This window comes from Euphorbia lathyris, chromosome 4, assembly GCF_963576675.1.
Source record: "Euphorbia lathyris chromosome 4, ddEupLath1.1, whole genome shotgun sequence".
Classification (NCBI taxonomy): domain Eukaryota; kingdom Viridiplantae; phylum Streptophyta; class Magnoliopsida; order Malpighiales; family Euphorbiaceae; genus Euphorbia; species Euphorbia lathyris.
This window is the reverse complement of record NC_088913.1, coordinates 88817399-88827531: the sequence shown is the minus strand read 5'-3', so window position 1 is coordinate 88827531 and position 10133 is coordinate 88817399. Positions and strand designations below refer to the sequence as shown.

Sequence of the window (10133 nt, the reverse complement as noted above, 5' to 3'; positions counted from 1 at the left end):
ACAAAATTACACAAATATTTACATAAATAAAACTTATAAACCGAAATTATTCTATATACTCATCCCTATTAAGCGGGATTCCTCTAGCCCTATAGCGATCAATTTTCAACTGCACGAAAGTTTGACGTTTCGGTGCGGAAAGAAAATGTGGGCCGGCACGAAAGACACATTTCACAAGTCCTTCGTATTCTAGAAATTCATAGTCTATCATCGGGAAGAATCCTTCATCACTCCAAGGAACATCAACTAAACCCTTGGTACCGAGAATTATTCCACAAATTATATTCCCGAATCCAATCTTTTTATCCTTGGATCTAGAAGCAGCAACAAGACCTTCCATCAGAATTTTGGAAGAATCTACTGTATTGCCTTGGAATACATCCCCAAGGACATACAAATCAGTGTCACGGACTACACTACTGAATGTGCGCCCGAACAAACTGTGACACAGAAATTTGTGCAAATACAGCATGGAACTGGAGTGAAAAGACTAATTGTAGGCGAGTTTAGGATTGAATCGCCAGAATCCAGTGAGCATTCTCCAAATATCAGTGGATATCATATCTTTTACAGGATGACGTTTGATTGTATCCCACGGGGGAAAACCAAACCAAGCATGCAACTCGGGATAACTGAAAGTAAAAAATTTGCCATCTTGACGAAAACTAAGATGGACCCGTCGTTTGTTAGTGAAACGAAAGGTACAGAAGAATTCGAGTATCCAGTCGCCTATTATTGGAAATCGCATTTTGGCGAATTTTGTCCACCCTAAACGCTCCATATAGCGTCACATGTCATCACTAATTCCAAGTTGGGCGCTAAGAAAGTCATCTATATACAACATTCCGGTGAAGAATTTGTAACGGAGATTCCAATAACGCCGACCTTCATCGTGATTGAAGATAGGAAAAGGCGCCCCATATCGCTTGGATAAGTCTGGGCGTTTGTTGCTTGAGGCAGCATTGTGCCTTGAAGTTTTGCATTTGGTAGGCATGGTGTTGGTTTGAAGGAAACAAAGGTTCTGTTACGTATCAAAGAATGGTGTTTGAAGAAAATCAGAAATCTGACAAAGATGAAAAGAATTTGTAGCAGAACTTGAATCCTCTAGGACCAATTTATAAGAATTTAGGATGAAAAGAGGTGTTGTTTTAATATGAAGAGGTAAAAATGGTACCTTTCGGAAATGAAGAAACTTAAGGTTTCGTTTGTGAAAGGGTTCATCGAAAAGGTTTAGGATAATTCAGCCCTGATTGTGCAGGAATTGAGCGTGTCGCGACCGAGAATGGCAAAGCCGCAGTCGCGACACGCTGATTTCCTTGCGGAAATCAGGTCTCGACATCCACTTCCTGATTCACGGTAGAGAACTTAATATTCTCGGTATGAGCAGGGAAAACGGAACCTATTTGGATAATTCTGAAAAGAGGATTTTCGGCAGGGAATTCCAAATTCTCGGTAGAGAATTGCCTGAAACTTCAATTTCATCCTAATTTCCTAAAAATTAAAGCTAAATTCATGAAATAAAAATATTTTATGCATTTAAATCATAACATAAAGTCATCTAATCATAAAAATGGCATTTGGAAAAATAAAATAAAATAAAATAAACAAAAATATATAAAAAGCAATAAAACAAAACTGTGTAAGAAAAACTGAGTAATTTATATGTCAGATTATCTAGTTACGAACGGAATTTCTATACTCGAAATATTTTCGTAATAGATTTTACATCGATTACCATTAACTTTGAAACGAACTCCGGTATGACCTTCCAGTTCTAAAGAACCATAATCGAATGTCCTGACGACTAAATACGGTCCCATCCATCTGGACTTAAGTTTTCCTAGAAATAAACAAAGTCGTGAATTAAATAACAACACTTTATCTCCAACATTAAAGTGTTTGACTTTAATCTTGGCATCGTGCCATTTTTTCACTTTCTCTTTATAAATCTTCGCATTCTCATAAGATAGATGGCGTAACTCATCTAACTCATTTAAATTGAGCAAACGTTTCTTACCTGCTTGTCGCAAATCAAAGTTAAGTTCTCTAATAGCCCAATAAGCTTTATGTTCTAATTCGACTGGCAAATGACATGCCTTCCCATACACTAAGCGGTACGGAGTCATTCCTATTGGTGTTTTAAATGCAGTACGGTATGCCCATAACGCATTATTGAGTTTATAAGACTAATCTTTTCTTGAAGATGAAACTGTTTTCTCTAAAATCCATTTGAGTTCTCTATTTGATATCTCCGCCTGACCATTTGACTGAGGATGGTATGGCGTTGATACGCGGTGGCGTACTCCATATTTTTTCATAAGCGTTTCAAAACTTCGGTATATAAAATGAGTACCGCCATCACTAACTATGACTCTTGGACAACGAAATCTGCAAAATATATCGTTAAGAAAACTAACGACAACTTTAGAATCATTCGTCGGGGTTGCAACTGCTTCAACCCACTTTGAAACATAATCAACGGCGACTAATATGTAAGTTTTACCATTAGAAGGGGGAAAAGGTCCCATGAAATCTATTCCCCATATGTCGAAGACTTCAACTTCTAACATGGTTGTGAGGGGCATTTCATCTCTCCTTCCTAAATTTCCTGTTCTTTGGCACTTATCACAACGAGTAATAAATGAACGAACGTCTTTAAACATCGTAGGCCAAAAGAAACCACATTCAAATATTCTAGCTGCTGTCTTGTCAACCCCATTATGACCTCCATAAGAGCTAGAATGGCATTCCGTCATTATGGATTCATATTCATTTTCACTAACGCATCTCCTAAGTATCCCGTCACCACAAGTTTTGAACAAGAACGGATCTTCCCAATAATACTGTTTAATATCAAAGAAAAATTTCTTCTTTTGTTGGAAATTTAATCCTTCCGAAATAATATTCGCTGCAAGATAATTAGCAATATCTGCATACCATGGCGATATGTCACTGTTTATTTGATAGAGATGTTCATCAGGGAAATCATCTCGTATACCGATAGTTTCACCTACAGGACCATTCTCATCTTCAAGTCTGGATAGATGATCGGCGACAAGGTTTTCTACTGCCTTTTTGTCTTTAATTTCTATATGAAATTCTTGCAACAATAAAACCCATCTAATGAGACGTGGTTTTGCATCCTTTTTAGCAAATAAATATCTTAATGCTGCATGATCAGTATAAATTATAACTTTCGAACCTAACAAGTATGACCTAAACTTATCACATGTAAAAACTACAGCTAACATTTCTTTCTCAGTTGTGGTGTAGTTTAATTGTGCACTGGACAGTGTGTGACTTGCATAATAAATGACATGAAGTTTCTTATCCTTCCTTTGACCTAAAACACATCCGACAACTAAATCACTTGCATCACACATAATTTCAAATGGTAAATCCCAATCTGGTTTAGCAATGATAGGTGCACTGATTAGAGCAGTTTTCAATGTTTCGAAAGCTTTAACGCAATCCTGATTAAAATCAAAGGTTGAATCTTTCATGAGTAGATTAGTGAGTGGTTTAAAAATTACAGAAAAATTCTTAATAAATCTTCTGTAAAAACCGGCATGTCCTAAAAATGACCTTACTCCCTTAACAGTAGTTGGAGGGGGTAATTTTTCTATTACTGAAGTTTTTGCTCTATCTACTTCTAATCCTTTTTCAGATATTTTGTGACCTAAAACAATTCCTTCGTCAACCATGAAATGACATTTTTCCCAGTTTAATACCAAATTTATTTCTTCACACCTAGACAAAACTTTATCCAAGTTTTTTAGGCACGAATCAAAAGAATCTCTATAAACTGAAAAATCATCCATAAAAACTTCCATGATATCTTCAATGAAATCATTAAAAATCGCAGTCATACAACGTTGAAATGTTGCAGGTGCGTTACATAGATCAAAGGGCATCCTCCTATATGCAAATGTTCCGTAAGGGCATGTGAAGGTTGTTTTATCTTGGTCATCTGGGTAAATATATATTTGAAAGAATCCAGAGTAACCATCTAGAAAACAGTAGAACGCATGACCAGCTATCCTTTCGATCATTTGATCAATGAAAGGAAGAGGAAAATGATCTTTCCTAGTTGCTTTATTTAGGTTTCTATAATCTATACAAACTCTCCAACCAGTGGTGGTTCGTGTAAGAATTAATTCACCTTCTTCATTCCTTACAACTGTTATGCCTCCCTTTTTGGGTACACAATGGATTGGACTAACCCATTCACTATCTGAAATAGGGTAGATGATTCCATTGTCCAGAAGTTTAGTAATCTCATTTTTTACTACTTCTTTCATGCTCGGATTTAGGCGTCTTTGCCTATCCACTTTAGGTGGCTTATCTTCTTCTAAGTGAATTCTATGCATTACAATGCTCGGATTTATACCTTTTAAGTCTGAAATTTGCCAACCCATACTTCCTATCCTATTTCTAACAACTTCTTTCAATTTCTCTTCTTGAACCTGTGTTAACTTGTTAGAGATAATTATAGGTAGAGAATTGCCTTCGCCTAAGAAAGCGTACCTCAAATGATTTGGTAATTCTTTAAGTTCTAATTTAGGTGGAACTATAGTTGAAGGCGGAACTGGTCCATCTTCTCAAATCAAAGGTTCTGGGTCCTTTTCTTCTAGTTCTTCACTCATTACAGGTTCTATTATTTCTTCTTTTTGAACAATGTCATTTACACATTCTTCAATTAAATCAAGTTTCATACAAGCGAAATCTTCCATAGGATATTTCATCGCTTGCTTCATATCAAACTCAATCTTATCATCTCCTATTCTTAAAACTACTTTCCCTTCCGACACATCAACTAGAGCACGTCCCGTGTTCATGTACAATCTACCAAAGATTAGCGGACAATTAACGTCATAAGCAAAATCTAAGATAACAAAATCGGTAGGAAAAATAAATTTGTCAACTTTAACTAAAACATCCTCTATTATACCATATGGTCGTTTAGTGGTTTGATCCGCTAATTGTAAAACCATATTGGTACGTTTGATATCTTCTTCTAAGCCTAACTTATTAAAAATATATAATGGCATCAAGTTAATGCTTGTTCCTAAATCACAAAGTTAACTTTGGAATTCAATATCTCCCAACTTACACGGAATGGTAAAACATCCAGGATCTTTGAGTTTGGTGGGCAAATTGCTTGACACAATTGAACTGCAATCTTCACTTAGTGAAATGGATGAAATTCATTCCCAACTGATTTTCTTTGAAATGAAATCTTTGAGGAATTTACCATAATTGGGAATTTGCGTGATTGCATCCATAAACGTCAAATTAATATGCAAATTTTTAAGTTTGTCTAAAAATGTTAAAAGTTGTTTGTCATAGTCCTTATTGCGAACTTTGTGTGGAAAAGGTGGTTTAGGTACAAAAGTTTTTGTACTAGAGTCAATTGGTGCATCTTTTTGATTTAATGTATCTTCTTTGGACTTTGGTAAATCAGTTCCAGGTAAAGTCGAATTTCCGGGCATTTCCGGACCTAAGTAATTTTTCCCTGAACGAAGAGTGATAGCCTTAACATGCTCTTTCGGATTTTCTTCCATATGGCTTGGAAGACTTCCCTCTTTGCGGGATGGAATTGATTTAGCAAGTTGTCCAATTTGAACCTCCAAATTATGGATGCTAGATGATTGGTTTTTAATAAGCTGATCGAATTTATTCTCGATCCGTTTAAAACCATCATCGTGATTACTTATTTTTCCACTCATAGCATCAATAAATTTGTCGATTTTAGAAGATAAAGTGCTAATCGTATCTCTTGATTGAGTTTGATAATTGGTTGTACGATTTTGATTAGCATTTGCATTAGTATTATTATCTCTCCAATTAAAGTTAGGATGATTTCTCCATCCAGGATTATATGTATTGGAATAAGGGTTATTGGTTTGGTTTTGTCCTTGGACAAAGTTTACCTAGTCAATTTCACTCATACCTTCGTAATCCACATCCGTGTGGTTTGGATTACCATTAAGATCACACGGTGCCATAAACCTATCAATTTTGTGCGATAAGGCAGAAAACTGGGCTTGCAACATCGCAACTGGATCAAGATTCACTATACCTTTAACTGATGACGTAGTTGAGGATGATGGTTTCACCATTGGTATGTGTCCATGTTCTGCGGGCCACATACTGCTGTTGATTGCCATTTCCTCCAAAAGTTCTCTTGCTTGGGCTGATGTTTTCTTCATGAATAACCCTTCAGACATAGCATCTAATGAACCTCTAATTGTAGGATTTAGTCCATTATAAAATGTTTGCATTAAAAGTGCATCGGGCAATTGGTGGTGTGGGCACAAACGTTGAAGTTCTTTAAAACGTTCCCAAGCCTCATAAAGAGTTTCATTATCATTTTGGGTAAAAGATGTTAACTCTTTTATGACTCTTGCGGTTTTTGCTAAAGGAAAATATTTTGATAAAAATGCTTGGGCTAATTGATCCCAAGTTTCAAATGTTGCAGCAGGCATAGAAGTTAACCAAATTTTTGCCTTATCCTTCAAAGTGAATGGAAAGAGGCGAAGTTTGATTGCTTCGACTGGTACATCATTAATTTTAAAAGTATCACAAATTTCTAAGAAATTTGTCAGATGGGCATTAGGATTCTCGTTAGGTAGTCCATAAAACGTTACATTGTTTTGCAACATATTAAGCAAAGCAGGCTTAATTTCAAATTGGTTTGTGTTTATACGGGGTCTAACTACACTATTTGTTACACCGGCCACTCTTGGCCTAGCGAATTCCAGAATTTACATTCTTGGTAAGATCAAAAATTTTGTATAAGCCATTTGCACACTTTCGTTTTCGACAAAACGCATTCGTTCGGGTGGATAGAAACGTCCCTTCGCTGAGGATACGATCCTTCACAACGGACACGAGACTGCAACCATGACTCTTCAACATCTATAAATAAAGAGTTGATGGAGAGTTGAAAGGAGATATATGTAGAAGAAAGAGATTAGTATAGAATTTATGCAGAAATTCCGAGTCAAGTGATTCAAAATTTAGATTTCATTTCTGTTCAAAGCAATATGATGTACACACATTGTTTAATTAATAATAACAAACACAGTAGCGTTTAGACATTGTTCAAATTTAGTTTACATTTTGGTAGTAGATAGACCAGTCTCTATTCCGGAGATTCAACGAGAAGATTGAGTAGAGAATCCGCCCTGAGTCTGACAAACCCTAACGAAACCCAAAGAAAGGATTGACAACCCGTTCACTTGCACGTCGTTGAATGTTTTCATGCTCTTTGTTCTCTGTAAACTTGTATCAATTTATATTTCATCTAATAAAGTCCGTTCTATTCGATAGATTTTTATGCAGCACTTTGGTAAAGGATCCGAAGTGGATTGCTGGTGTTTTCATTAAAATGTAGTTGAATTCAAAATCTTTACAAGGAAACTTTGTTGAACAACTTAGACAAATTTCTATCCCGAAAGAGTTTTAATTTGGTTAAGGTAGCGATCTAACCCCACCGTAGGAGGATTGACTACAGTTCAAAGCCTAAAAATTAGAGGTTCCGTCATTTATTTCATCGTTATAATTTATACAAAGTTTAAAGTTGTTTTCTTTGCTTAATGCAAACGAATATATTTGTTTACTTTTCTAAAAAGTACTAAACGTTCCTGTCTTGCAAATTCACTCCTAAATCAGAAGTATTTTCTAACATTTTCATACTCTAATATAATTCTCATTCTTTCAATTTCAAACCAAATCCGATTTAACGATTTTCCTTATTATAAATCTCAAAAGTATATTTAACCAGTTCAAAATAAGTTTTTGTTAAAAAACGTTCCCTCTAGGATCGATATCTTTTATTACTACAAGCGTATATCGTGCACTTGCGGAAATCGCTCAACAAAAGTCTAGAGTGAATTTGTATTCATCTAAAGTGTTCTTCGTTTAGAAATAAAATTTTTGTATCAATTGTAAAGGTTGAGAAAATGAAGCTGACTACTCGGTCTTAGTGCTCAATGGTAGAGAAAATCTGAGTGTTCGGTTATCACGCTCAGTAGGATTGAGTAGACGAATAGAGGACGGTACTCTTGCATACTCAATTTCTTTGTAAACGGTTTGTGGTCTACCTTTAAAGAGCTCAGTAGTGGATTGAAAACACATGTGCTGAATGTGTCATAAATGCCAGAGATAACGGTCGATTGATCAACTCGAGGAGAAATCGCCATTCCGACCTATCAGATCAAATTCAAAACGACTATAAATAGTGGATGATTTCCCACTAATTTCAGTTTACACTTGAAATCTTTGGCATTCGATTTCTCTCTTTCAAATCCCAAATCCTCCAAACTCTCTCAAAAATCCTCAAGAACACCATGTCTAACGATTCTCAGAACATCTCCGGTGCCGATTACGATGATAACCACTCCGATCCCCCATCTCCTGCTGAGCTGGAATATGAAGAGACTTCCACCGAGTCTCAAGAACAAGGTCATCATAGAAAATCCAAGGTCAGCACTCCTAGCAAAAACCCCCAAGCTGACCAAGCCACTCCTTCAAGAAAGAAGAAGGAGAAAAAGAACAAGCAGCCTAAGGAAAAGGTGTTCCTTCCAGTATACAAAAGTATGCAAATATTCAAAGTCTTCATTCTCGTTGGTTCTCCAAAGGATTCGTAGAAGCTGGGAAACCTTTCTGTGAATGGATATCCAAAAACGGTTGAACCGAACTCTTCAAACTCCCCGGTACCACTTACTTGCAGTTGGTAAGAGAATTTTACGCAAATCTGAGAGTTGCCGAAGATGATGTTGACCACTTAGTCACCAAGGTCAAAAAAATAGACATCACTATCACCCCATCCTACCTTGCGGAACTGCTAAAGTTAAAGGCAACAGGTTTAGAACTCGGATGCACTAATGACTACACGCGCATGACGTACCCCGTTGAGTTTGGTAAACCAAAGAACCACAAAGGCTAAATCGCCAGCACCTGCATGGGTGAGCCTCAGAAGATGGCACACTACATCCTAACCAACTTCATGTTCCCTGAGATCAATGCCTCCTCCTCAGCTTCCAATTTTGAGCAGTGTTTCATCTGGCATATGTTGAACTACAAGCTGCTCAATATGCCTGTTTTTCTCATCTGCGCCTTCCAATGCTGTACCGGGACACTCAGGATGGGTTCTCTCATCACAAAGATACTGCAAGATCACAGGTCAGCCTGATAGAAGAAATTGAGATTTTGGATATGGAAACCACTACAGCTTTGCTGTTCGGCTTAGCCTATAACCAACCTATAAAATCCAAGAAAGGAAAGGGGGATATGGTTGAAGAAGATCCCGCTAAGGAAGATGTTGAAGGGGATAATATGGTTGAAGAAGCACAAGATGTGCTGACCAAGAAATGGAAGAAAGTTATGGGTGACAAAGAACCCGCTGACCACACTAGGCTGGACAAAATGAGGGAAGCTGACCAATCCTCCATCAAAGATATTAACTCAGCTCTGAGGAAGCTTAAAATAATATCTAGTGCGAAGAAAGCTAATGCCGAGCAAGCTCAAGGGGAACATAAGTCAGCAGAGAAACGGAAAAGGCAAGTTGAGCCTGAGGAAGAAAGTGAGGAGACAGAAGATGAACCTCTAAAGAGGAAGAAAACCTCTAGGTTAAAGCCGATTGAAGCTAACCCACTTGATTATGTGGTCACAAAGGAATCACACTTCGGGCGAAGTCAAGAAATTGATCTGGAAAAGCCTCCGTGTGATCAAGAGGAAGAACATGGTACTGAGGATCAGCTTCAAGCTGACAAGATGGGTCCTGATGAGCAAAGTAAAACAGTTGCTACTGAGCGAGCTGAGAATCAAGTTAAGCCACTCGTGAAGAACAAGGTTGTGGAAGGTCTTGACACTGACCTTAGACTCAACTCTTCTTATGAGTCCCTTGAGTTTATTCATGCTGATCCTTCTCCACCAGCCAAAACTCCAAAGGACAGTGCAGAAAAGCGATTCAAACGCACAGCTTTGAAACCCAAGGCTCTAGACCTATTGGATGACTCTCCGCTAAGGGACCCAATCACTGACCTCACCAAGCTTCAGTTCCAGTTCTTCACCAATATCATTGAGCCAACTCCAGACCAAATCAAGGAAAAGTATGAAGGAAAATA

General features: G+C 37.3%; 1 non-coding gene across 1 annotated transcript; it reads left to right on the top strand.

Moving 5' to 3' along the window:
• Positions 1 to 6300: 6300 nt before the first annotated feature.
• On the top strand, positions 6301 to 6407 carry LOC136228198 (small nucleolar RNA R71). Its single transcript, XR_010688531.1, has one exon. It is a non-coding gene; the product is annotated as a small nucleolar RNA R71 (small nucleolar RNA).
• The last annotated feature ends 3726 nt before the right edge of the window (positions 6408 to 10133 follow it).